Here is a 27,971-nt window from a genome sequence, read left to right as displayed (position 1 = left end):
AGTTTTACCTAAACAACTGTGCAAATCAAACACATCAAGTTATGCAAACACATGATTCAACGCAATAATACACTAGAACTCCATAGACATTAAACGTAAGTAAATCAATATAACACATAAACATTCAAGTTCATAGATCCGGGGCACCAGAGAATGGTTAGCCCCTCATAGTTATGGAGATCAATACAATGCTAAAGAAAACATAAGAACAAGAAGGCATGAAAGACTACCTTCTTTGCTTCTAAATCACTTTGATAGTGCTCCGATGAAGTCCTGCCGGCCAAGCTCTGCTCCACTTAAGATCTGCACCATACCTTCACTCCAGCCCCAGAATTGTGAAGGGGGAGAGTTTTGCAACTGCCCCCATGAAGAATGAAGAAAAATCCCCTTCAAATGACCTAGATCTAGGCTTAAAAGGTGTTTTTCGAGGAGAGCACAGTCGTGCTTGGTTTGTGCTTCTCCCCTTGATTATCTCAGGAAAGCCTAGGCAATTGAATCACAAAAATCTAGCATGAGCACGGCCCTGCTTCTCAAACAAGCACGGTCGTGCAAGGAGTACACAAATCGTGCCTTTTTCTCCAGGCTTGTGATACATTGATTTTCTACAGTAACTCAGCTACAGTATTTTGCTGGAGTCAATGCTTCGCCTAATGCAGAATTTGCGTGGGAAAATCAGGTGGAGAAACATGGTTATGCTTAGACTGTGATTCACCTGTAACACTGTGTTTTGACCTCTTTTACATTGTAATTGTTTTGAATCCTTTTCTTTTACGCAGGAACCTGTTGTCCTGCACAATTATATAATAATACCCATAGTAGCATCGAATCACAACAAATAATTGCTTAAAGATAGGATAAATACAAGAAAAGGGTATAGAAATATATATATATATATATATATATGAAATGCACTCATCAAATATCCCCACACTTGAATATTTGCTTGTCCTCAAGCAAAGCACATCAACACACAAGAAAGAAGATGAGTGCATGACCTCTGATCTTAGTAATGGGATTTTCAAAAGTGCAGAGGTAAACCAATTGTTAGAGTGTGTTCAGCTGATCAAAAATGATAAGTGGCACCCTCACCCTATATTCCCCGTGTGTTTGTGATTACCCTAAATTATGTGCCCATGCATTATTGAATTAGCTTAGCTAACAATGACCTTATTCCACACTATACTAATTGGGTAGTAGCTTTATACACCCTAGAGGTAGCCTTCTCTCCTGGTAGGTCATCAAATGTACACTTGTAATACCCAAAATTTGACTACTCAAAAACGGCTTTCACTCTTCTAGGGTGATAGCTCTTTCTACCATCTTTTCATAAGTTTTTTACAAATAACTTGTAGGGAATCCCACAAGGAATATGACTTTATTTTTTATTATTTATTATTTTTATTTTTAGGACAAACAAAGGGCACTAGTGGTCATTTAGCTAAAGCATTCCCTAAGCACAAGCGGCTCCACAATTAGGGTAGAATGAGAAGTAAAGGGATTTCCAAAGCAAGAGTGAGATTAACAATTAAGCTCAATAAAAATTAACAAGGTCCCCTTGCGTATATCCCGCAAGTGCACGGATTTGTCGAAGTAATAATCTCGGATGAGCGGGTATCGAATCCACAGGGAGTAGGGAATAAAAACACTTAATTCGCTTCTTAGCTATGTGAAAGATCAATAGTAATAAGTGTGACAATGATTCAATTCTCAAAGGTAAAAGCAACAAGTAAGAGAGCACGAGTAAAGGAGAAGGTAAGGCAATCAATAAAGATGGGGTACTCGGATACTGCTCCGCCTAGGACGATCGCTTCAAGTGCAAGAACCCTCTATTATGCTTCCTAATCAATGCAATAGTGAGTCGTGGAAATCCTTCATTACATAGTCCCAAATCTAAGGTCAACTATGCCTAACTTCATACATGTCCCGGAGGAGAAATCGAACAATCTCAACACCTCGCTCTCGCATAGAGTTGAAATGAGCTCTAGGGATTCCAAGTGATAAATCTCTTCCTAATTATAGACCTAACCCTTTGGTCTAGGTGGAAGGTTTCTAACCACGATTAAGCCCAAGATACTAAGATCACCTTAACGCTTCACTCCGTTGCACTCGCAACGAAGCCCCAGCGGAGGGTTATCCCTTAGACCATTCACTCTATCATGGCTGCAAAGAACTCGAGGAACGGAGGTACAATCTATCACGTCAAAGGGGAAAAAGGACGCTCCTGTACCTCTCGACTCATTCTCTCAACCCTCTCCAACCTAGCTTTATCTAACACTCGTGGTGTGTCACTCACTCACAAGGTCACCAACAAGAATTCTCAACCCTAGTGTCACTCTAGTGGAAATGTTCATACAATCAAGCATTCAAGGTTGGAACTCACAATAACATCAATTAATTGAAAGCATAATAAAGAGATTCAATGAAACGAATACATCCTAGGGTTCACAAATACCCAAGTACCCACTAGGGGTTTAGCTCTCCATGGAGCTAAGTACAATCAAAGAAATAGAATGTAAAAGCAATGAATCCATAGAAAAACCCCCTCGATGGTCGTGTCGATGGTCTTGTGGAGAGTCCTCTACTCGTCGTCCAAGGATTCCCTCATCCGGTATAGGATACGCCTCAACGGAAGCTCCCCTACCAACCTTCTTCCTAAGGAATGACGATGTCGGAGCCATAGAACCTCTCTAAAACCCTAGCAAATATACCTCAAAACCCTAGTCGAAGCCCTCTCTCAAGTTGGGGAAAAGATGGAGAAGAGAATGCTGAAATCGGGGCTGAATCGGCTTTAAATAGGGCTGGAATCGAGCGACTACACGGGCCTGTGGATTTTTCACACGCCCATGTGGAATTTCCACATGGGCATGTATAATTTCCACACGCCCGTGTGGATTCTCTGAATTCCTGTTTTCTCGGCCGGCTGTGAATAGTGCTGCTACAATACTTTGCTATAATGTTGCTACATTACTCTGCTACAGTATCTGGCCTGAATAGCTTCCCGAATCCATACTTTCATCGGGGTAACACAAACAGGCACACATTCACGTCGTGGATTACTTGCTTCTTCAATGATAGACAAGTTGGTGGAGCTCTTGTTCTATGTGTATAAGTCGGAATGCTCGAGTTTGACTGCCCTTGTGCCCCTCCAAATGGATGTGCCAACTAGAATACGAGGAGGTTGTCACACTCTCTAGCATCTCACACCCGACCTATGTCTTCGCGTTTGAACCTTAGCAAGATTTCCTCCAAAATCGGTGCGTTGTGCTCCACATTGGCTTCTTTCCTTCATACTCGGCCTCACAACCCTACCTGCATGAAAGTAACATAAAAACACACATATTAGTGTAAAAACCCGAGAAAAGTAATGCTCAACATAAAGAATGAACGCTTCGCATTCATATCGCACAAGCACTTATCAAACTCCCCCACACTTAAGCTCTTGCTTGTCCTCAAGCAAAAATTAAACATTTTGTGCATAGATGAAGGAAATATTGGAAGTGCTTGGCCTTAGGTTCACCAAGGTGTACAGAGAGAGCATTCTACAAGTAAGGGAAATTTCAACATTAAATACAAAAAATCAAAGCTCTAGCTAAAAACTTAAATAAAAAAGGACAACAAACCCGAAATCGTGTACGTGTGTGAACGCACTCAAAACAACCCAAGGTATACTCCTCAAAGTTCTAAGTACAGGGGACTTATTTATCTACAAAAGTGACAACAATTTCAAAGATGGTAGTAGCTTCACACATCCTCTAAAGTAGCCCTTTCCAAAGCGGCCGCTAAGGTGCCTTTCACACTTTCGAGGTGGTAGCTCTATCTACCAGAGTGGTAGCTTTCACTCATCTTATGAGATAGCTCTTTCTCTCATTAGGGCATAGCTAGTATCCGACTTATGAGAGTAGCTTCATACTTCATAGGTGGTAGCTCTTTCCACCCAACAAGTACAAATAAACAATAAAACTATTTTGTTCCTTCTTTTCATTTTTTTTTTCAGAATTTAACACAAGAAACAACTATAACTAGTCCCTTTAACATCGAACATGAGTTTCCAATAGAGTTTAAAGAGTGAGTAGTGCACCTGAGTGTAAATCGGGTAAAAATTCCTAGAAATTCATGCAAGAACTAGAGAATGAAAACATTCAATGTTAAAAATTCTCCTAAACTCAAGAATACAATCATTGTAACTAAGGTGAACCGCCATTGGCTATGTGAGCATGTATATCAATCAAGAACAATAGAAAAGATGTGTGCACTATGAAACTCCCCCCCCCCCACACACACACACACTTAAGTTGTACATTGTCCTCAATGTACACCTGCAAGCTCACTCAAAATGTATATCATTTAAAAGCTGATGTGGGAGAAGCAATCAAAACAATACTTCCCTGACTCCTAGTGTTGCGTTTGATGAAGCTAATTCCATTGGAGTAGTGTTCTGATGGGTTGTGAAGCTCACACGGCCAAATGCCTAAGCACCTTGGTCGTGCCCACGACTAAGTCTCAATTCCCATGATGACAAGACCATCTGCACACATACACGAGGGGGTTCACTGAAGCTCAATAAAAACAAAATAACTCGAGTATATATAAGAGATAGACAATGAATACAACTCGAGATGCAAAATGAAAATAAACTCATAAGGAGAGTCCTTTCTGAGTGAAAAAGTCTAAAATAAAATGCAAAATAAAGAAAAATAAAGTCAAGTCAAGTGTCGGTGTCACCCTCGGGCTTCGGTGCTGCTGCTGGTGAAGACACATATGGTGGGTCCACCAGTGTAGGGGTAGGGTATGAGGGTGCAGTAGATGCCGAGGGGGCCTGAGGAGTCCTCGGCCGCAAGACAAATGATGAAGGAACGTATCGCTCTAAGATCTGCTGTAATACGTCGAAACATGCCATGAACTCTGTGTACTGAGTGGCTTGCGTGGCCCTGATCTCGGAGACCTCTGTCCACACCACTCCTAAAGCATTCTCGAGCCTCTCAAAGTGATCATGAGCTCGAGATGGTGAAAACATACGCATGGGGGGTGCTTCCTCTGCCAGTGGGGGTGCCTCGGTCTCCATCGGTGCTAGCTGATGCTCGGGAGCGGGCTGAGATGCCCCGGCTTCATCACTTTTATCCTCGAATAGTATATTCAGCACATAGACACCATTTGGATATTTACTAACCAAACCCATGAGCCTCATTGTCTCTAACCCAAGTGGTGCTGGTATTATCGTCTTCTCAGCTCCGCTGATTGTGTTGCGTAGACCCATCACCAAAATGAGTCTAGTAATGTATGGACCCGAGAAAATGACACCAAGTCTAGGATACTGTCCTTGATGCTTCAAATACTCCGCTAAAATGTGCCCCAGATGGACCGGCTCATTCCGAACCATGGAGTATAAGTACAGAAGTTCTTACTTATTAATGACTCCCGTGCTATCACCGCGACCATTCACTGACCTGCTTATGATGGCGTGAAGATATTTGTAACTAGGTCGAGATAAACATGAGGCCTTAGACACTCATGGTTCATATCGCCCCTTACCACATAGTATTTTATACGCCGTCGTGGAAGATAAACCTGACATGTTAATTGGAAGACTCTCATACTCCTCAGTCTCAGTATACTACTCATCATATATACCAAGCCTAGTGGAGAACTGTGTGACGCTCATACTATGATGTTGCCCAAAAGCTCTGAACTGAATAGTGCCGACACTATCAAAATGAGCATAAGAGTGGTCGAACTCAAATGAAGCAAGCACCTCTAAAGTAAGTGAGCGGATAGCAGGGTCATGAATATTCAATAACTTGTGCCAACTACTGACCAATAATAGTTTCTCGACCTCATCAGCCATGTCATCTGCTAGTTGCACCTTCCTGAGTGACCCAACATCCGGGATTCGCGTTTGACCAAACTTAAGCTTCACTAAATGCTCAAACCGACCTCGATGCTCAAGACGTGTGAATTCCATGACTTTCGGCTCAGGGGCAGGCCCTCTAGGACGTTTAGCAACTGCCTTCTTCGATCTCGTGGTCATACCTGCATGTATTAGAGAAAGAAAATCAATCAATTTCATTCAGACTGCAGGAAATAACAACGCACGGCCGTGCAGAAATTCCACACGCCCGTGCGCTTTCACGGGGCGTGGAAAACGCACCGCCCTTTGTAGCCATTCTTCCAGCTACACCCCCATCTTACTTCCAGATCTTCTCAAAAACAAATCATAACCATTTTGGTAAGAAACCGATGTACATTATCCATTTAAAACGCAGGTAATTAGCTAGACTCAAAGGAAATCGGTGATGAGAGGAAACAAAGGCTTACCGACAAGTTGAAGCTAAACACCTCTACAATCCGCACAATGCACAATCAATCGATTCAAAGACAACAATAGAAGGACAAGAGAATGTCGGAAAATGTTCTGTGAGTAGCTTAGGGTTAGCTGAGGAACAAGGTGTGACCAATGTATTGGGAGAATAGACAGTCTTTTAATTCCTGGAGATCCACACGGGCGTGCGGTAATCACCCACGCCCATGCGCCTCATTACAAGAGAGCCACAGGGGTGCACGCACACCCCTGTGTGGTCTCATGAAAACACTCCTTTGACTCTGACTGCTCTCGCACGGGCGTGTGGAAAATACCCACGCCCGTGCTCCCGACCCACAGGGGCAGCCGCACGCCCCTGTGGCTTCCCTGGACATCCGAGAAAAATGCCAAGTGTTCTATATGCCTGTGCGGAAATTCAGCATGGGCGTGGACATTCACATGACCAACTCACAGGGGCAGCCACACGCCCTTGTGTTTTCTCGAGATGGAGAGAACTCCTCTGCAGCATTTCGCACAGGCGTGTGGAAATTACCCACGCCCGTGTGTAATTCACAAGGTAGCCCACAGGGGCGAGTCCACGCCCCTGTGTGCTCTCGGGATAATCTATCCAACTCTGCAGGAATTCACACGCCCGTACGAAAATTACCCACGGGCGTGTGACAATCGCATGGTCGTTCACAGGGGCAGCCGCACACCCCTGTGCCTTCTCTGGATGAGCTCGCAATACAAATCCACGGGCGTGCGGAAATTTCACACGCCCCCGTGTCTTCACTGGATGCCTTAGAAAAACCTGCAAGCTCTGCAGAAAACTTCTGAACATGTTCACACACTCAGAGCCTGCCTAGTATGCAAGTTTTACCAATGGAAAACATGGAATAAAGCTCAAACGACACAAATTCGCCAATTCCTCATGAAAACACACACTGAATATTCAAAGCCCACAAGAAAATCTCAGCAAAAGCATCTAAAAATCAAGACATCAACACTTAACAAATTATTCATGCAAACAAACTAAACTAGAAGATAAGAAAACAATAAACACTTGGGTTTCCTCCCAAGAAGTGCTTGTTTAACGTCACTGAGCTTGACGTACCTTGTCTTACCTCACGGGGGTTCGTGGAGGGAAAATACCTCTCTATTATCACTACAAATCTCTCCGCCATAGTATGGTTTCAGCCTATGTCCATTCACCTTGAATGTGCCATTTTCTGGATGGTTAATCTCAATGGCTCCGTGAGGTGAAACTTCGGTCACAGTATATGGACCAGACCACCTTGATTTCAGTTTCCCAGGGAATAAACGTAGATGAGAGTTAAATAGTAACACCTGATCGCCTACTTTAAAGTCCTTCGGAGTCTTAATATGCTTGTCATGCCACTTCCGAATTCTTTTCCTTATATATCCTTGCATTCTTATATGCCTTCATCCTCCATTCGTCTAGCTCGTTGAGATGTAATATTAGTTGCTCTCCGGATTTGCGCAAGTCAAAATTCATCACTTTAATTGCCCAATATGCTTTGTGCTCTAATTCCACCGGTAAATGGCAAGATTTTCCATACACTAAATTATAGGGAGTGGTCCCTATTGGGGTTTTGTATGTTGTTCTATAAGCCCAAAGTGTGTCATCTAGCCTTTTCGGACCAATCTCGTTTCCCTTGTTCCACTGATTTGGTTAATATTCTCTTGAGCTCTCTGTTTGTAACCTCCACTTGCCCACTCGTTTGCGGATGGTAAGGAGTAGCAAGACGATGATGAACTCCATAACGCTTTAACACTTTTGCCAATTGTGTATTACAAAAATGGGTTCCCCGATTGCTAATGATAATTCTTGGAGTTCCAAATCGAGTAAATAACTTCGTCAAAAACTTCACCACAGTTCTTGCATCATTAGTTGGAAGAGCCTGGGCTTCCACCCACTTGGAAACATAATCAACTGCTACCAGAATGTATTGATTGCCATTGGACTTTGGAAACGGTCCCATGAAATCAATTCCCCATACATCAAATACCTCGCAAAATTGCATGGGATTTTGAGGCATCTCGTCCCTTCGTGATAAATTTCCAGCCCTTTGACAACTATCACATAGTAAAACGAATTGATGAACACCTTGGAATAAGGTCGGCCAATAGAACCCAGCGGCTAAAATCTTCTCTGCAGTTCGACTTGAAGCATAATGCCCCCCCACTGGGCCTGAATGACAATGCGGAATGATGTTCCAACCTTCCTCCCTAGAAACGCATCTTCGCACCACTTGATCTGCACAAATACGGAATAGGTAAGGATCTTCCTAGAAAAATTTCTTAAGGTCACTGAAAAATTTCTTCTTTTGTTGAAAGCTTAAACCCTACTTCAATACCCTCCCTGACAGATAATTCGCAAAATCTGCGAACCATGGAATATTTTTTGATTCTGCCCCCCGTACCGCATACAGATGCTCTTCAGGGAAGAAATCATTAATTTCCTTGCTTGCCGGTTCTTGCCCTCACAATCTTCTAATCTCGACAGATAATCTGCAACCACATTCTCTGTCCCCTTTTTATCTTTTATTTCCATGTCAAATTCTTGCAACAAAAATATCCACCGAATCAATCTCAGCTTTGCATCTGCCTTGTTCATGAGATAACGGAGTGCAGAATGATCTATGAACACTGTGACATTAGATAGGATGAGATATGGCCTGAATTTATCAAAAGCAAACACTACTGCTAATAATTCCTTTTCAGTAGTGGTGTAATTCTCTTGTGTACTTGTGAGAGTCTTGCTAGCATAATAGATTTGTTGAAATTGGTTATTTCTCCTCTGACCCAAGACCGCTCCCACTGCATAATCACTAGCATCACACATTACTTCGAACAGCTCATCCCACTTTGGTGTTGTTAGGATTGGTGCTTGCACTAACTTTTCTTTCAGCACATTAAATGCATTCAGACAGTCGTTTCCGAAATCAAAAGGGGTATCCTTCTCCAAGAGTTTGGTCAACGGTTGGGAGATCTTCGAAAAGTCCTTAATGAACCTTCTATTAAAACCTGCATGCCCCAAGAAACTACGGATCCCTTTTACATTTGTAGGTGGAGGAAGCTTTTCAATTATCTCAATCTTCGCTTTATCTACCTCCATACCTGCCTGGGAAATCTTATGTCCAAGGACAATGCCTTCTTGCACCATAAAGTGACACTTCTCCTAGTTGAGGATAAGATTTGTCTCTTCACATCTTACTAATACTCTTTCCAAATTATTTAAGCAAGCATCGAAAGAGTCCCCGAACACTGAAAAATTATCCATAAAAACTTCCATAATATCTTTAAGAAAGTCATCAAAAATGGCTGTCATGCAGTGCTGGAATGTTGCAGGGGCATTATACAACCCGAAAGGCATTCGTCTATAAGCAAAAGTACCATAAGGGAAAGTAAATGTGGTTTTCTCCTGATCTTATGGGGCTATTGGGATTTGAAAATATCCCAACATGCCATCAAGGAAGCAGTAGAACTGATGCCCCGCTAGTCGTTCCAACATTTGGTCAATAAATGGCAAAGGAAAGTGATCTTTCCGAGTGACGTCATTCAGTCTTCTGTAGTCAATGCAAACTCGCCAACCAGTAATTGTCCTAGTTGGGATTAACTCATTTTTTCATTCTTTACCACTGTCATTGCTCCTTTTTTTCGGGACAACTTGGGTCAGGCTCACCCACTTGTTGTCGGATATGGGGTAGATGATTCCTGCATCCAAAAGTTTTATTACCTCCGTCTTGACAACCTCCTTCATATTCGGGTTCAATCTTCGTTGAGGTTGGATCACAGATTTGTAGTCATCCTCCATTAAGATCTTATGAGTGCAGAATGATGGGTTTATACCCTTAATGTCGAAGATCTTCCATGCAATAGCTGATTTGTGCTTTTTCAACATGCTAACAAGCTTATCCTTCTGCTCCACAGACAAGTTTGAAGATACAATTACAGGGAGTTTAGAGTCCTCCATTAAGAACACATATTCCAAATGTGTTGGAAGAGTTTTAAGCTCAAGTTCTAGTGGTTTGACAATTGATGGGCAGAAGCTGCCCTCCTTCAATCTATCAATCTCCTCGAAATCATTTGCCTCATGTTCGTAGTTATTCTCCTCTTCTTCCACCTGGGTACCTATTTCTTCACAATCTGTAATGGATATCAACGTGTCCATTCCACAAAGTTCCGCTTTTGAAATAGCAACTTCCACAGAAAAGAGTTCTTGCCTTTGGTCTTGATAGGAAGAATCAAACCGAGCAAGGATTCTTTCTACACTTTCCTCCAACCGATCACTTATTGACACCGACGTGGATCTCTCAAACTAATTTATCACATTATCTAGTTCACAATTCTACCCTTGAATCCTGGCGACGTACTCTTCAACTGATTCTTCTACTGGCTGTTGAGTGGTATACTGCTCATGATGAGAATAACACGGTATGTCGTGTAGTGCAACTATTTGAACTTTCTGCTCCACGTTTTCAACCATTCTCGTAATAGTATCAAATGACTCGAATATTTTAATCATTTTCTGAAACCAAAAAGAAATAAAGAAAAATCAGAACAATGATAGAATAAGAAGATATGAAATAGAATGTATGGTGAAATAGCTAAGAAAACAAAGTGCAAAGTATCTCTAAACGCCTATTCCCCAGCAACGGCGCCAAAAACTTAACAAGGTCCCCTTGCGTATATCCCGCAAGTTCACTGGTTTGTCGAAGTAATAATCCCGGATGAGCGGGTATCGAATCCACAGGGAGTAGGGAATAAAAACACTTAATTCGCTTTTTAGCTATGTGAAAGATCAATAGTGATAAGTGTGACAATGATTCAATTCTCAAAGGTAAAAGCAACAAGTAAGAGAGCACGAGTAAAGGAGAAGATAAAGCAATCGATAAAGATGGGGTACTCGGATACTGCTCCGCCTAGGACGATTGCTTCAAGTGCAAGAACCCTCTATTATCCTTCCTAATCAATGCAATAGTGAGTCGTGGAAATCCTTTATTACATAGTCCCAAATCTAAGGTTAACTATGCCTAACTCCATACATGTCCCGGAGGAGAAATCGAACAATCTCAACACCTCGCACTCGCATAGAGTTGCAATGAGCTCTAGGGATTCCAAGTGATAAATCTCTTCCTAATTATAGACCTAACCCTTTGGTCCAGGTGGAAGGTCCTTAACCACGATTAAGCCCTAGATACTAAGATCACCTTAACGCTTCACTCCGTTGCACTCGTAACTAAGCCCCAGTTAAGGATCATCCCTTAGACCATTCACTCTATCATGGCCGCAAAGAACTCGAGGAACGGATGTACAATCTATCACGTCAAAGGGGAAAAGGGACGCTCCTGTACCTCTCGACTCATTCTCTCAACCCTTTCCAACCTAGCTTTATCTAACACTCGTGGTGTGTCACTCACTCACAAGGTCACCAACAAGAACTCTCAACCCTAGTGTCACTCTAGGGGAAATGTTCATACAATCAAGCATTCAAGGTTGGAACTCACAATAAACATCAATTAATTGAAAGCATAATAAAGAGATTCAATGAAACGAATACATCCTAGGGTTCACAAATACCCAAGTACCCACTAGGGGTTTAGCTCTCCATGGAGCTAAGTACAATCAAAGAAATAGAATGTAAAAGCAATAAATCCATAGAAAAATCCCCTCGATGGTCGTGTCGATGGTCTTGTGGAGAGTCCTCTACTCGTTGTCCAAGGATTCCCTCATCCGGTATAGGATACGCCTCGACGGAAGCTCCCCTACCAACCTTCTTCCTAAGGAATGATGATCTCGGAGCCGTAGAACCTCTCCAAAACCCTAGTGAATACCCCTCAAAACCCTAGCCGAAGCCCTCTCTCAAGTTGGGGAAAAGATGGAGAAGAAAATGCTGAAATCGAGGCTGAATCGGCTTTAAATAGGGCTGGAATCGGGCGACTACATGGGCCTGTGGATTTTTCACACGCCCATGTGGAATTTCCACATGGGCGTGTATAATTTCCACACACCCGTGTGGATTCTATGAATTCCTGTTTTCTCGGCCGGCTGTGAACAGTGCTGCTACAATACTTTGCTATAATGTTGCTACATTACTCTGCTACAGTATCCGGCCTGAGTAGCTTCCCGAATCCATACTTTCATCGGGGTAACGCAAACGGGCACACGTTCACATCGTGGATCACTTGCTTCTTCAATGATAGACAAGTTGGTGGAGCTCTTGTTCTATGTGCATAAGTCAGAATGCTCGAGTGTGACTGCCCTTGTGCCCCTCCAAATGGATGTGCCAACTAGAATACGAGGAGGTTGGCACACTCTCTAGCATCTCACACCCGACCTATGTCTTCGCGTTTGAACCTTAGCAAGATTTCCTCCAAAATCGGTGCATTGTGCTCCACATTGGCTTCTTTCCTTGATACTCGGCCTCACAACCCTACTTGCATGAAAGTAACATAAAAACACACGTATTAGTGTAAAAACCCGAGAAAAGTAATGCTCAACATAAGGAATGAACGCTTCACATTCATATCGCACAAGCACTTATCAAAAATATACAAACATACTAGTGTCCCCTAGACTTAGAAATTCCACAAAAGAAAATCATAGATCATCCTAATTTATGCCTCATCACACTGAATATAAAAGTAAAACCCTCCCCCACACTTAAATCGTACATTGTCCTCAATGTACAAATGTATCATGAAGAAATAAATCAAGGATACAAAAATTTAGGGTGAAGTTTTAGGAACTTTCCTGCCCCAGGGAGTGATGTGGCCGCACTCAACATGTAGGTCCCTTGTTTCCATATGGCTCACATCCTAAAAGCAAAAAGGGGAACATCTGAAGCTCACAAGAAAAAAAAATAAGAGACAAAAGAAAAGAAAAGCAAAAAGGAAAATACAGAATGGTGATGCTCAAGATCATCGTAGAGGCTCTCGTTCTTGCTAAAATGCCCTGTATTAAACAATAAAAACCAATCAGTAATAACAGGGAATTAGGGTAAGCACGGTTCTGCAAGGAGCATGCAGATCGTGCTCCTTGGGAAGCACAAGCGTACTTAGCCCGTGCTCAACTTGGAATGCTTCAGAACTCAGTTTTCTCTGATTTACAAAAATTCCACTAATTAGGCTTGCCACCCAAACAATTAACAATATAAATAAGCAATGAAGAATGCACCAAAAACACTGAGATTCAAACAAGAAATTTATCAAGAGCACCACCACCTAAACAAAACAACACTAAGAAAATAATTAAAATAAACTAAGAGCACAAGAAACACACAAAACATCAAATATTACTTGGGTTGCCTCCCAAGAAGTGCTTGTTTAACGTCACTAACTTGACGTACCTGATCACTTACCTTAGGGAGGCTTGAAGAGAGTGTGCTCCTCCCATCTACTAATTGCATAGCTACTACCATTAAAACACAAATTTACTTGCAGTGGAGGAATACATGTTGGAGGCTTGAACCATCTTGTTTTAGGCCTCCAAGGGAACAAGTTACAAAGGGAATTATCTAAGTTTGATACAAGCACAGTGGGGTCATTAAAAGGTTTAAGTTTCTTACCCACATTTTCCTCAATTCCCAACTTCTTCTTCTTGCCTTCGATGAGTTCATCAATATTACAAGAAGTTTTGTGTTTCATTGTCTTGGAGTTTGCTTCTTCTTCTAACATTTCAGCTTGAAACCACAAGTGTTCCTTCTGGTCATAGCTTGCATAGTTGATTTCAAAAAAATGTGAAGTTTGTGAGCATACCGGGGAATTCTTTTAGAAAAAATTGGTCAAACTCCAAGATATGTTATATGGCGTTAGGGGCCATCTCCATATTCTTAATTCTTCCACAATCAAACCACTTATGCCCCTGTCCTCAAGCTCTCATCAATGATAGAAGTTTCAAACATCGATGCTTAGTCCTCTAAGGGAACAACCCAGGACATGAGTTGTTCAATTTCAGTACAGGAGGATCTAAAGATTGCTTCAACCTTATTGCTCAATCAAGTATGTCTCATTCACCTATTGAATTTTTGTTTTCTCCCATGTTTTCCCCAAGTTACTTGTTGGTGGTGTGTCTTCTACAATAACTGTGACCAACTATTGATTTTCCTTATCCGGGGGAAGTCTCTCTTTTGCAAGGGTAAGATTCTCCACAACTGAGCCTACATCCTCCTTGTGGTTATGCTAATTCACTTGTTCGAAATCAATTGAAGTCACATGAGAGTCTTCAATATAGGAGTTGTGGAGTGCCCCTATTGATGTTTGGCCATAAACTTCTTCATTTCCACTTCCTTGCACACTTTGATCCTCAACAAGAATTGGAAGTCCTTCCCTCAATTCATGAAAAGTATCATGCCCAAGTGCTTCAACATTATCATTAGAGGCATCCAGAAATTTAGTTTCAGTTGAAGTGCTTGATTCTAAGGTGGGTATTTCTTGTGTCATATTATCCTCCTGTCTCAAAAATTCCCAACTTTCCATGTAGGATTTATCTCAAATTGAATTGGCATATCTTGCTTCAAGAGTGGTGTTTCTTCATATAACATAGGAGGTTCAACACTGAAGTTGGAAAACCATGGTGAATCATCTTGGGTTGCTAGAGGTATCACATCACCCAAACTCATTGTGCATTGCCACTGTAATGTTCCTTCCTCGAAACTTGATACCACATTTCTTAAGCTAGAAATAGTATGATAATCCTCGATGCCGTTGGTGTGGCAAACTTGTGTATGATGCGATGGTAGATCTGTCAAACTTCATTCTTGTTGGGAGCAACTTTGATGATAGTCAAATGAACGACTTGTAAGATTTCTCAAGGTTGTAAGCAGTTCATCCATAGCTTGACCCTCCTGAAATATAGTAAGAATGAGAAAATTAGAAAAAGAAACAAAAACATAAACCGAAATATATACAAAAGAAATAAATATCTAGATCACTAGAATCCTAATTTCCTAAAATTTGTCAGTCCTCGCCAACGGCGCCAAAAACTTGATGCACTCTCCGCAAGTGTATGGGTCACACACAAGTAATAAAGTGGTATCCCGTGAGGGGTAGGGTTGTCGAACCACATAGACTGGACTCCTAATACTAGTTGATCTTCTAATGTCCAGCCAGATCACTAATTGAGGGTAAAAATGATAACTAAGTAACCTAAAGGAGAGAAAGATGACAAGTAAGGTCTGGAAATGAACTAGGTATGAAACACAGAGATAGAGTAGTGCCCCAGACTAATCCCCTAGAGAAATATATATAAACTTGCTTCTAATGCCTACCACGTACATCCTAGGATCCTTGCATATGCTCAAAAACAATATTGTATCTATGGTTTTCAAATACACCAAGTTTTGCTAAAGTAATTGTGGGTTTCATACACATCAAGTTTTGCAATCACACAAGGCGACTATAACTATGGCAATCCACACACCAAGTTTTACTAAATAACTGTGCAAATCAAACACATCAAGTTATGCAAACACATGATTTAACACAAGAATACACTAGAACTCCGTAGACATCAAACACAAGTAAATCAACATAACACATAAACATCCAAGTTCATAGATCCGGGGCACCAGAGAATGGTTAGCCCTTCATAGTTGTAAAGATCAATACAATGCTAAGGAAAACAAAAGAAAACAAGCCATGAAAGACTCCCCTCTTTTTTTCTAAACCACTCTGACGTGCTTCGATCAAGTCCCGCTGACCAAGCTCCTCTCTACTCAAGATCTGCACTGTAGCTTCACTCTAGCCCTAGAATTGTGAAGGGGGAGAGCTTGGCAGCCGCCACTAAGAAGAAGGAAGAAGAATCCCCTTCAAATGACCTAGATCTGGGCTTAAAAGGTGTTTTTTGGGGAGAGCACAATCGTGCTTAGGCAGTGCTTCTCCCCCTGATTATCTTAGGAAAGTCTGGGCAATTGAATCACAAAAATCCAGTATGAGTATACAACTGCTTCTCAAATAAGCACGGTCGTGCAAGGAGCACACAAATCATGCTTTTTCTTTAGACTTGTGCTACATTGATTTGCTACATTAATGCTACAATAACTCAGCTATAGTGTTTTTGCTACAATACTAATGCTTCACCTGGGAAAATCAGGGGGAGGAACACGGTTGTGTTCAGACCGTGCTTCACCTGTAACACTGCATTTTGACCTCTTTTAACACTATAATTGTGCCGAATCCTTTTCTTTTGCACAAGGACCTGTTTTTCTGCACAATTATACAATAATACCCATAGTAGTATCAAATCACAACAAATAACTGCTTAAAGACAAGATAAATTCATTAAAAGGGTATAGAAATATCTATATGAAATGTACTCATCAGAAATGCCACCTCCAAAAATATTAAAACAGTTGAGGTCTTTTCAAGGGCGTCTTTCATATATCCAAAGGTTCATTTCCAATCTTTCGGGCAGATGTAAGCCATTCTCTAAGCTGGTAAAGAAGAATGTTCCTTTCAAGTGGGACAATGAATGTCAAAAAGTGTTTGAAGAAATCAAACGATACTTACTGAATCCCCCACTGTTAGCAGCGCCAATTGCAAGAAAGCCGTTGATGTTATACACAACGGCCTTGGATGGATCCCTTGGGGCTCTCCTAGCTCAAGAAAATGAAGAAACAAAGGAGAATGCCCTATACTACCTTAATTGGATGTTGGTTGACACTGAAAACCGATATACTCCTATCGAGAAGCACTGTCTTTCATTAGTGTTTGTGGTAAAAAAGCTTCGTCATTATCTGCTCTCACATAAGGCGATTCTCATCTCAAGGATAAACCCACACAAGTACCCACTCAAGTACTTGATGTCAAGCCACTGCTACCTGGAAGATTAGCCAAATGGGCATTGATACTCATGGAGTTTGACATAAATTATACTCCACAAAAATCAATCAAAAGTCAAGCATTGGCAAATTTTCTCGTGGCGCATCCTTTGCTCAATGAATCTCCCTTGAGATGTAATCTCCCAGATGAAGAGACTTTGGCAATTAAAGGGGAAGAACAATGTTGGAAGATGTTCTTTGATGGATCTTCTTCGATCCAACCAGCTATTAGACCCAAAATTCCTCAAGTTAGAGCTGCTATTAGACTCATCTTCATTTCTCCTGAGGGTGGGATCCTGAGATACTCTCTTTTCTTGTTGAAGCCATGCACTAACAATGAAGCAGAATATGACGCTCTTATTGCTTGATTGGTGCTAGCAATCAAGATAACGATTCAAACTTTGTATATATATGGTGACTCACAACTCATTATAATCAAGTTGAAGGAAGTTTTAAGACTTATAAGCAAGAACTTCTTCAGTATCATCAAAGAGTCATTGAATTATTAAAGCAAATCTCTGATGTTAAGCTGGAGAGAGTTTCCAAGTCTATTAATGGAAAAGCAGATAGCTTAGCCAAACTGGCAAAAGAGCTAGCTGATCCAGATCAAGAGGAAATCCAAGTCACCATTCAAAATAGGAGTATTGAGTTCATGCCTTGATGAAGAGTTAGAAAACAAACAGCTCAGAAATAAGAAGTTCTAACAATGGGTGAAGAGGATTAGAGGAAGCCCTTTATTCAATACTTGAAGTATAGTGAACTTCCAGGATGAAAAGTCTATGGTAACGCAGTTAAAGAAAAGGGCAATAAGGTTTACCCTTGTTAACAACATTCTCTATCGAAGATCATATGATCAACTCTTATTAAGATGTCTCTCGAAGGAGGATTCTAAAGAAGTTATGCATGAAGTCCATTCTAGTATCTGTGGAGCTCACCAGTCAAGACCCAAGATGCAGTTGAAGATCAAACATATTGGGTACTACTAGCCAAGCATGATTAATGATTTCCTACAATATGCAAGATGGTGCAAATCGTGCCATGCTCATGGGAATTTCATTCATCAGCATCCTAACCCTTTACACCCTACAATCTCTTCATGGCCTTTCGAGATGTGGGGGACTGATGTGATAGGCCCTATTGAGCCTCTATCATCAAGAGGGTATCATTTTATATTATCTACCAATGATTATTTTTTGTAATGGGCAGAAGTCATTCCTTTAAAGGAAGTAAAGGTGGAGAATATCATCAAGTTCTTTAAGGATCATGTGCTATATACATTTGGAACACCTCGAAGGATCATCTCTGACAACGAGCAAGCATTTAAAAGCTTCAAGCTTGGAAAGTTTGCTCAACATCACAAAATAGATTGGAGGTATTCCTCTATCTATAATGCTAGAGCAAATGGTCTAGCGGAAGCATTCAACAAAACATTATCCAAGTTGTTGAAGAAAGTAGTTTCAAAAAGTCAAAAGGATTGGTACGAAAGACTACCTGAACTTTTATGGGCATACCGAACAACATATCGAACATCAACTCAATCAGCACCTTACTCTTTGGTTTTTGGTACAAAAACTGTCCTGCAACTTGAAGTATAGATTCCATCTCTAAGAATTGCCTTATAGAATGAACTCACAAATGAAGACAGAGTTCGTTTGCATTTGGATAAACTTGATTCTTTAGATGAAATGAGACTAGAGGCTCAACAAAATCTTGAAGTCTACAAAGCAAGGATGGATCAAGCTTACAATAAGATGGCTAGCATTTGAACTTTTGAGAAAGGAGAGATGGTGTGGGTGTTAAGAAGACCAATCATCACCAACAAGCATGCTGGGGGGAAGTTCAAGTCAAATTGGGAAGGCCCATACATTATAGAGGTCGTCTACAAAGGAGGAGGTTATCAGCTAGTCGACGCCGATGGAAGAAGACCTATGCCACCCATCAATGTGCACTTCTTGAAAAAATATTATCCATGATATGAAAAAAAAACTTGTGTTTGTCTATGACGGAATGTCCAGTGCTCTTGTTTCAGCAAGTTGGCCAAGCATGATATATGTTTCTCGAGGCAAATTACGAGTTCCATTATCTTGTTTCTCTTCTCCATTTGAATAAAAGCATATTGTAAAATAAAAAATTTGTATTTGCCTATGAAGGAATGCCCAGTGCTCTTGTTTGAGCAAGTTGGTCAATCATGATATATGCTTCTCGAGGCAAAACACAACTTCTACCATGTTGTTTTATTTTTCAAAGTAAATAAAGATATGATTCCAAGAATTTTGAAATAACTATTGTGAATTTCACTCTAAGCGACTACACACAAATCTTATAAGAAATTATAAGATCAAGTAAGGAAAAAAAAAAGACAAACAATCAAAGAAATGATGAATTTTGAAATCAAAATCAGCAATTTTAAATGAAGCGTTGTTTTGATCAAATAGCTCATCGAGTATCTAGATCAGCTCTAATCGTCATGAAATTTTAACTATGGTACAAGCACATGACAGTAATTAATATGAATGGTTGAAATTAAATTTAGAGCTCCAATGATTTTCAAAGAAATTTAAACTTCAAGCTAAGATTCAGAAAATTCGTCCTCCAATAACAAGAGTTGATCAAATGTTAATCAGACTATGATAACTTCTCTGATTAACCTGGAAATTTTATTGAAGCTTTGAAACATCATGATATTTCATATGAACAGTTATGATTATATTTTAAGTTCAAAAAATTTCAAAACAAATTTGTGACTCAGCAGTGAAATTCATTGGTAATCATCATGGAAATTATTAGTCATCAAGTAGATGATCGAATAGTTAGACATTATGGGATCCTTTTGGAAATATTTTTACATGCTAATGACGTTTTCATCCTCAATATGGATGGTGGAGATTAAGTCTACGGTTCATTTACCTCTCACAAAATAATTCATAAATATTGTGGTCTCCATTGTTGATTTTTAAGTTGATGATCAGATGATTGAAAAAAATCACTTCAAATGGTTAAACACATTGCAGATCTTCAAGTAGCTCACTAGTAACTTTCTTCCACAACTATTGTGTGTAAGGAAATTACGAGGGGGGAATTTTGTTTGTATATACTTTGAATAAAAAATAATTAAAAAATCAATTAAAAGAACAAGAAGAAAAAAAAGAATCAAATCGAAAGATATAGGTGGGACAAAATGAAAAATAAAAATAAAAAAAAGTGTCACGCCACAAATTGTCATGTGGAAAGCAAAATAATAATAATAATAATATAAAAAAATGAGTGAGAATATATATATATATATATAAAGATATTTTGAGATTAAAAAAAGGAAAAAATAATAAAAAAAAGGAGTGGATAAGAAAGAATTTTAAAATAAAAATTTGAAAATTAAAAAGAAATCTACTTAGCTAACGATGAGTGAGTGGAAGAGGCGAACAAAAGGTAAAAAAAAAGGAAAATAAAGACATAGTTTTTTGAGAAGGAAAAAAAGAAGAAAAAAATAAAGAGAGCTTTGAGAAGAAAAAAAAAAGGAGAAAAAAAAAGGGGAGGGAGGAAAAAAGGATAGAGAGTTTGGAGAAGGAAAAAGTGAGAAAGTAAAGAAGACAACGGAGACTCATTTTGCTTGACGGATGATGAGAGAAATCCTATAGAGAACAACTGGATTAATTCGGACAGCAAAAAAAGGTACAACATCTATTCTTTTAAAATGCTTATCATAAAAAAAAAGAAAAAAAGAATAATAATAATAATAATGAAAGTCCTTATTTTGTATAATGAAAGTTGGCATGCTTTTTTTCCCTCAACGTGCAAGCATGCTCTGCCCTCTCATACATGCATGAATGTTCCTTTGGATAAAAACCATGGAACCCTTAGAAACCTGGTCCCATCTCCATCTCATTTCTACCCATAGTTTCTCTTCTGTGTCTCTATCGGTGAGCTCTGTCGACCTATATCAAGAATTGAAGAAAATGGTTCGACAAGAAGAGAAACCAAAAAGTGGGAAATTAGATTTAAAAAAAGTAAACAGAATAAGGAGAGCGGATCTGCCAAGAAGAGGAAGAAGGTAAGTCATCGACCAAAGAAGATTAAAAAAAGGGGGGAACCATGGAAACTCTCTCTCTCTCTCTCTCTCTCTCTCTCTCTTGAGATGGGGAACTATGGTAGTGGTGTCGCAATCTTCCTGACGTCACGCCTTGTGATTTCCAGAAGGATGATGAGCTGCAAGTGAAAGTGAACAAACTTTCCTCTACAAAGACTCAACTTCCATAAAACTATTATTTCTTGGATTTCTGCAAGCCAAACAAGATCATAAATAGTGCTAAAAATTTGGGAGAGGTTCTCCGTGGTGACCACATTGAGAACTCTGTTTAGACATTCAAAATGAGGAATCGTGAGACATGGAGGGTAGCTTGTTGTAGACAGCTTAACGCAGAAACTGCAAAGAATTTCATGCAGAAGATTAATGATGAAAATTGAATTAATATGATCTTGGATAATCTTCCAGTGGCAGTTGCTAGATAAAGGAGAGATGGAAGTCAAATACCAAGTTATGAACATGGTTTCTGTGTTGGTTATAAAGGAAATCAAGTCAATAGTAAAGATGACAAGAAGTATTGCATATATAACCATCTGAGCTTCAAAATCATGTACCATAAGGATCCTAAGAGTGAAGATGCTCACATTTTTTTCTTTGAGGTTACTCCGATCTGCATAAAGCATCAATACAGTAAATGGGATGAGAAGAATCCATAAGGACCCATACACTAAAATAACTCCAGCAAGCCATACTCACCAGAAAGTTACCAAGGATACAGATGTTGTTTTCACATATGATATTAGCTTTGAGCCTAGTCAGATTAAATGGGAATTCTGTTGGGATACTTACCTTCTTATGAACGATACCAATGATCAGATTCACTGGTTCTCTATAATTAACGCCTTTATGATTGTCCTATTTCTTTCTGGCATGGTTGCCATGATCATGATGAGCTGCTGACTGATTTGAACCCAATATAAGTAATAGTGGATGCTATTATTATAACAGTGCTCCTAAAGAAGATGCAACTAGGACTGGATTAGCTGGTGTTGTTAGACGGTGGGTTGTTGATTTATTTTCCCGTCGAGGAGGGTGTACTAATCAATATATCTCCTTACAACAAGTACCAGAGAGAGTGCATTCAGAAACATCTAAACTATTGTGGAACGCCTCGCAGATGAACTGATTAATGCTGCAAAAAGTTTTTTTAATAGTAATGACATCAAGATAAAGGATGAGGTCGAACGTGTCACCAAGGGTAATTGGTCAACCAAAACCCTACAGTGGGGACCTAGACTTGAAAAAGCCTCCTTAACATGTTTAAGGTTTTCCCTTGTCACTTTTAATGCTCATTAAGAACCTAGTGATTTTGATATCTTATTGATTTCGAGAGAAATTGTTATTTTTGAACCTTGCAAATTTTTTGGGTTGAGAAAAAAAAAATTCTAATATGAGTTTATTGGTGTGAGGCTATTTTTTTTAATTTTTGTAGGACCTTCTCTTGGAAAATTTTATGAGCATTTCCTTGAAACCTACCTTAAGGTCTTGACATTCTTGGGGGTAGAGAAAAAAATTATGAAATTTCTCCAAAACCCACCATGAGGTCTTTGACACTCTTGGGGGTAGAGACAAAAATTGATAAAATTTCTCCAAATCAACCTTGAGTTCTTGACACTCTTGGGGGTAGAGAGAAAAAATTATAAAATTTATTTAAAACCCCCACCTTGAGGTCTTGAGACTCTTGGGGTAGAGAGAAAAAATTATAATTTTTTTCCAAAACCCACCTTGAGACCTTGACACTCTTGGGGGTAGAGAGAAAAAAATTATAAAATTTCTTCAAAACCCACCTTGAGGCCTTGACACTCTTGGGGGTAGATAGAAAAATTTATTAAATTTTTCCAAACCCCACCTTGAGGTCTCTACACTCTTGGGGGTAGAGATAAAAAATTATAAAATTTCTCCAAACCCCACCTTGAGGTCATGACACTCTTAAGAGTAGAGAGAAAATTCTATAAAATTTCTCCAAACCTACCTTGAGGTCTTGACACTCTTGGGGGTAGAGAAAAAATTTATATAATTTCTCCAAACCTACCTTAAGGCCTTGACACTCTTGGGCTTAGAGAGAAAAATTTATAAAATTTCTCCAAAACTCACCTTTAGGCCTTGACACTCTTGGCGGTAGAGAGAAAAATTTATAAAATTTCTCCAAAAGCCACGTTGAGGTCTTGAAACTCTTAGTTTAAGAGACAAAATTTATATAATTTCTCCAAACCTACCTTGAGGCCTTGACACTCTTGGGGGTATAGATAAAAAAAAAATTTTAACTCACTTTGAGGTCTTTTAACACTCATTAGAGTGGAGGAAGAGTAAATAAAAAATTATAAAAGTCTCTCTTTCAACTCACTCTGAGGTCGTTTAACACTCATTGGAGTGAAAGGAAGAGCAAATAAAAAAATGTTATAAAAAATCTCTCTTTCAGCTCACTTTGAGGTCTTTTGACACTCATGGGAGTGAAAGTAAGAGTAAATAAAAAAATTTTATGAAATTTTTTTTTGAACTCACTTTAAAGTCTTTTGACACTCATCGGAGTCAAAATTTAAAAAGTGTTAACAAAAATTTTCTTGAAACCCATTGTGAGATCTCATTCGCAAGGATGAATTGGAGAGCTCAGTTGATGACTTAGTTAACAGAAATCAAGTTCATAATTACATCTTGAGATCCATTCTAAAAGCAAGTCAAAATTGTCAAGTTAACGACTTAATCATGTTGAAGGCCACAACTTGAAGATTTGATGGTTAAGGCTCAAAAGCATTAAAGAGTCAAGACTTAAATGTCTTATATAAATTATGAATGCAACTTTGAAGTCTTAAGTCACAAAGAAGTCAAAGACTTAAGGAGTTTCACAAGTTAGAGAACTGAAGATTTCACAAGCACAAAAGCACCAAAGTCTTCAGCAACAAAAGAAACAAAGATGATTAAGTAGGCAACTCAAAAATATAGAGTAGTCGCAGCTTCAGAGTTATGCGATGTTTCAAGATACAACATACTCATAAAAAAAATTGAAGAAGCCCACAGTCACCGAGCTAAAGGGTCTTCCAATATGATTTTAGCAAAAGAGTTAAGAGTGTCAGCCAAGTCATGGAAAATAAAAAGAAAAAAAAAAAGAAAAGAAAAGTAAAAAGTTTGAAGAGCATGATAAAAAAAAATAGTTTTCTTAATACTTTTGTATTCTCTCTCATGATTATGTACTCATATACTCTTTGAAATTAATAAAAAAAAATAATTTCATGCTTGCTCAATTATTTTTCATTCACACTTGTTTTTTAATCGGAGGTTCCCACGATATTGTCTGGGGTAATGAATATTAGGGGCTTGGCCCTGATAGAAGTCATGAACCTGCAATCATCTGAAATATAAGAATACTTAAATTTGATTTTTGATCCATGATTTTTAACCGGTTAATCCTAATTAAAGGCCAGGTAAGAAAAAAGGAGCCCATAGTTATACTATAAAATAGGACCTACAATCATTTTATTCATCTTTTCTAACTATTTACATTATATATTTCATGATAACATATTTATTTAATAAAATTTTAAATATAATTATTAAAATAATTAAATGATATATTTACAATAAATATTTAAAATAATAAAAATAGAAAATAAATAATAAATAATTATATTATAATTAATAGAATAATTATATAATATGTTTTAGTAACCCCGGTTATGAGGTTACAACAATAACCTCTCCCCTAATTTTTTTTTAATTTTTTATGTGTGTAAAAAATATTTTTTTAAAAAATATTAAATAATTTATATTTAATAAATAGTTTATTAAATTGAATTAAATTAATTATTTTAGGTTAAATTAATTTTTAAGTATAGTATTAAATAATTAGTAAAACATATTTGATTTAAAAAATCTTTGTTTAAAAAATCACTGATAATTTAAAATTTTTTAAAATAAGAATTTGAATTTGATTAACGTTTGAATTAAAAAAAACATTCAATTAAAAAACATTTTAAAAAAAAAAGTGGCCGTGGGTCCCACCGATTAAACGCTCAAACGCTCATTGAGCACAGTTGCAAAGCCCATTAAAGATGCCCTTATATCAATAAATTTTCAGTTAATTATACTCCAAAGTTTCTATTATAAAGTTTCAATGTCCAGAAAACTTTGCATTTCTCAAATTATTTATTCATATAACCTTTCAATTTATTTGAATTATTTTTTATTTTTGGCAAAGTCAACAAGTGATAAAATAAAAGACAAATAAATACGAAAATGCTGGAGAGGAGAACTAAAAACTCCTATGAGGGACTTAGAAAGTGAATTGTAATCTGTTAGGCTCGAACGCAAGACATCTCAGTCACAATTATGAATAATTACCAGTGAGCTTGCCCATGGTTACTCACCATTTGTCATTTTAAATGCACAATCTTAGTATCTTAGTAAGTAAATGAGACCGAAGGAATATTATTAAAAATTAAATATATTAAAATTAATTTTATTTATTTATTTGTTATTTGTAGATGCCCATTAATATAGTTAATTTTTAAAAATTAACTATAAAATAGTTGAAAATTTTACCAAAGACAAAACTTGAAATTTTAGTGCCCATCCATCAATAGGTATACTGTCATTTGATCTGATTGAACTTAAAGTTTATTTTATCATTTCAAGTAAATGTTTTGTCGATCGGTTAGTGATTTGACCATTAAAAAATGGGAAAATTATTTTTTACCACCTAACAATTTCAAAAAGTCCCAGATAACCCCTCTGACTTTTAAATTTGCCGGACAACCCTTTCTTTTTTGTTTCACTTCATTTTTTCCCCTTTAGCTCATTCCGTCTAGTTCATTTAATTGAATTCCATTTTTACCCTTGGCAATGGTGGAAAAAAACACATCATCTTTTTTAAAATGACCCAGTTTTTTCCCATCTTTTCAAATATTTTTTGAAAGACCTTGAGCCTCACTGCGCATCTCTAGTGGGCTTCGACCATTTTCATCACCACCTTCTATTGCTATGAGTTCTTTGGGTTCGCCTTCTGGTTTGACGACGGAGTCGATGGGAAAGGCTCGGCTTTGAAGAGGAAGAGGCCGGCGAGAATCAATATACTAATGGGGGATGTGTTGTGCTTTAGAGAACCGAAGAAATCGGACTGGCGGAAGGAGAATGAGGAGGGGGAGGGTATTCGGTGTTTTGTAAGAGAGGATGGAACGATTTAGGACTTATGTCGATCCCCTTGGAGATTCTTAATTGGTATGCGTGTTTTTTTAATTCCTATTCATCCGATTTATGTTGATTCTTTTTGTATGGATAAATTTGAAATTGTCGGAATATTTATCATGGGGTTGATTGTTGGGAGCGCTTTGTTTAACACAAACCAGGATTGATAAATGAAAACAAGGTAATTTAAATAAAAATAACTATTGTTAAACAGAAACCAAGTCTATTAAACAGAAACGATACCTTAAACAGAAACTAGAATTATTAAACAGAAACAAGATAACTTAAATAAAAAACTATTGTTAAACGTAAAAAGAGTATTCGTAAACAGAAACCAAAACTATTAAACAAAAACTAGTAAACTTAATCAGATACGCATTAACATATAATGTAAAACTATTGAAACCCAACAAATTAAAAGTAAAACATTTAACAATGTGCTCTAACGTAATCGGATAAACGTAAACGAGTAAATTAAACAGTAACCAAGACTGTTAAATGAAAACATGTTAGCTTCAACAGAAACCCGGATTGATAAACGGAAATAAAATAACTCAAATAAAAACAACTATTGTTAAACGTAAAACGTTAAAATTTATCTTTATGTTTAATGTACTTCTAATTTCGGAGGGAAATATTGATTGGAATTTGCATGATTTAAAGGAGTACTAGTAAAACAGTCTAAAGTTTATAGAACAAGAATTAATCCATGGTAAAATAATCTAGAGATTGATCCATATATATCCATAAAAAGGTGGTTCTTTTACGTTCTAATTCTCTAAAGTTCTTATTCCAAGATATTTTCTATTAAATATTATTTTAAGCATTTATTAAAAAAGAACAATTGAATTTGAGTTTAATTTTAATTTTAATTTTTAATCCAATAATTTCTAAAGAGTTTTGGGATCTAAATTAGTCAAAATATAATGTATTATTGTACTAGTAGCTTAACTTAATCTGTTTCCACTTAATAGTGTATGTTTGTCTGTAACTAACCCAGTTTTTGCTTAAGTAACCCAGTTTCCGCTTAAAACTATATGTTTGTGTTAAACGCTACTCTGTAACTTAAATATGAACCAATATTATTAAACAGGAACAAATTTTTTTAAACAGAAAATACCTAAGTTACACGAAAACACGTATATTTAAACAGAAACATACTTTAATCTCAAGTTTTCTTCTTAACCACAATCTCACATCTTTCAATTGCTTCATCACTACCCTTCACCGCAACCATATTCTTGAATTCCTTGGCTTCTCCAACCATAGCAACTTCTAAGCTCTCATCTAATTCATCTTTGCCTATCTCCTCTGCAACTATATTCTCCTTCTCTTTTGTCTCTTCAACCAGAAACTTAGTATTATTCCCCAATTACTCACCCTTCTTTCTCTTCTCCTTCTCCTCTTCCAATCCCACCAGCTCCTTAACCTCTCCAACGATCTCCATGACCTCTTTCTTCTCAACCCCAACACTCCCCCATCGGCTAAGGTCGCATCAACGGAGTCCTCTAAAAGGTTCTCCAGCTTCAAACCATTGATCTCTGTGTCTGTTGTTTATTGCCGCCGAGAAAATA

General features: G+C 38.2%; 1 pseudogene; it reads right to left on the bottom strand.

The window, feature by feature from the left end:
• Positions 1-246: 246 nt before the first annotated feature.
• LOC120270324 lies at positions 247-8,115 on the bottom strand (annotated as a pseudogene).
• Between the last annotated feature and the right edge of the window lie 19,856 nt (positions 8,116-27,971).

This window comes from Dioscorea cayenensis, chromosome 10, assembly GCF_009730915.1.
Source record: "Dioscorea cayenensis subsp. rotundata cultivar TDr96_F1 chromosome 10, TDr96_F1_v2_PseudoChromosome.rev07_lg8_w22 25.fasta, whole genome shotgun sequence".
In the NCBI taxonomy this organism is placed as follows: domain Eukaryota; kingdom Viridiplantae; phylum Streptophyta; class Magnoliopsida; order Dioscoreales; family Dioscoreaceae; genus Dioscorea; species Dioscorea cayenensis.
This window is presented reverse-complemented; position numbering and strand designations above follow the sequence as displayed.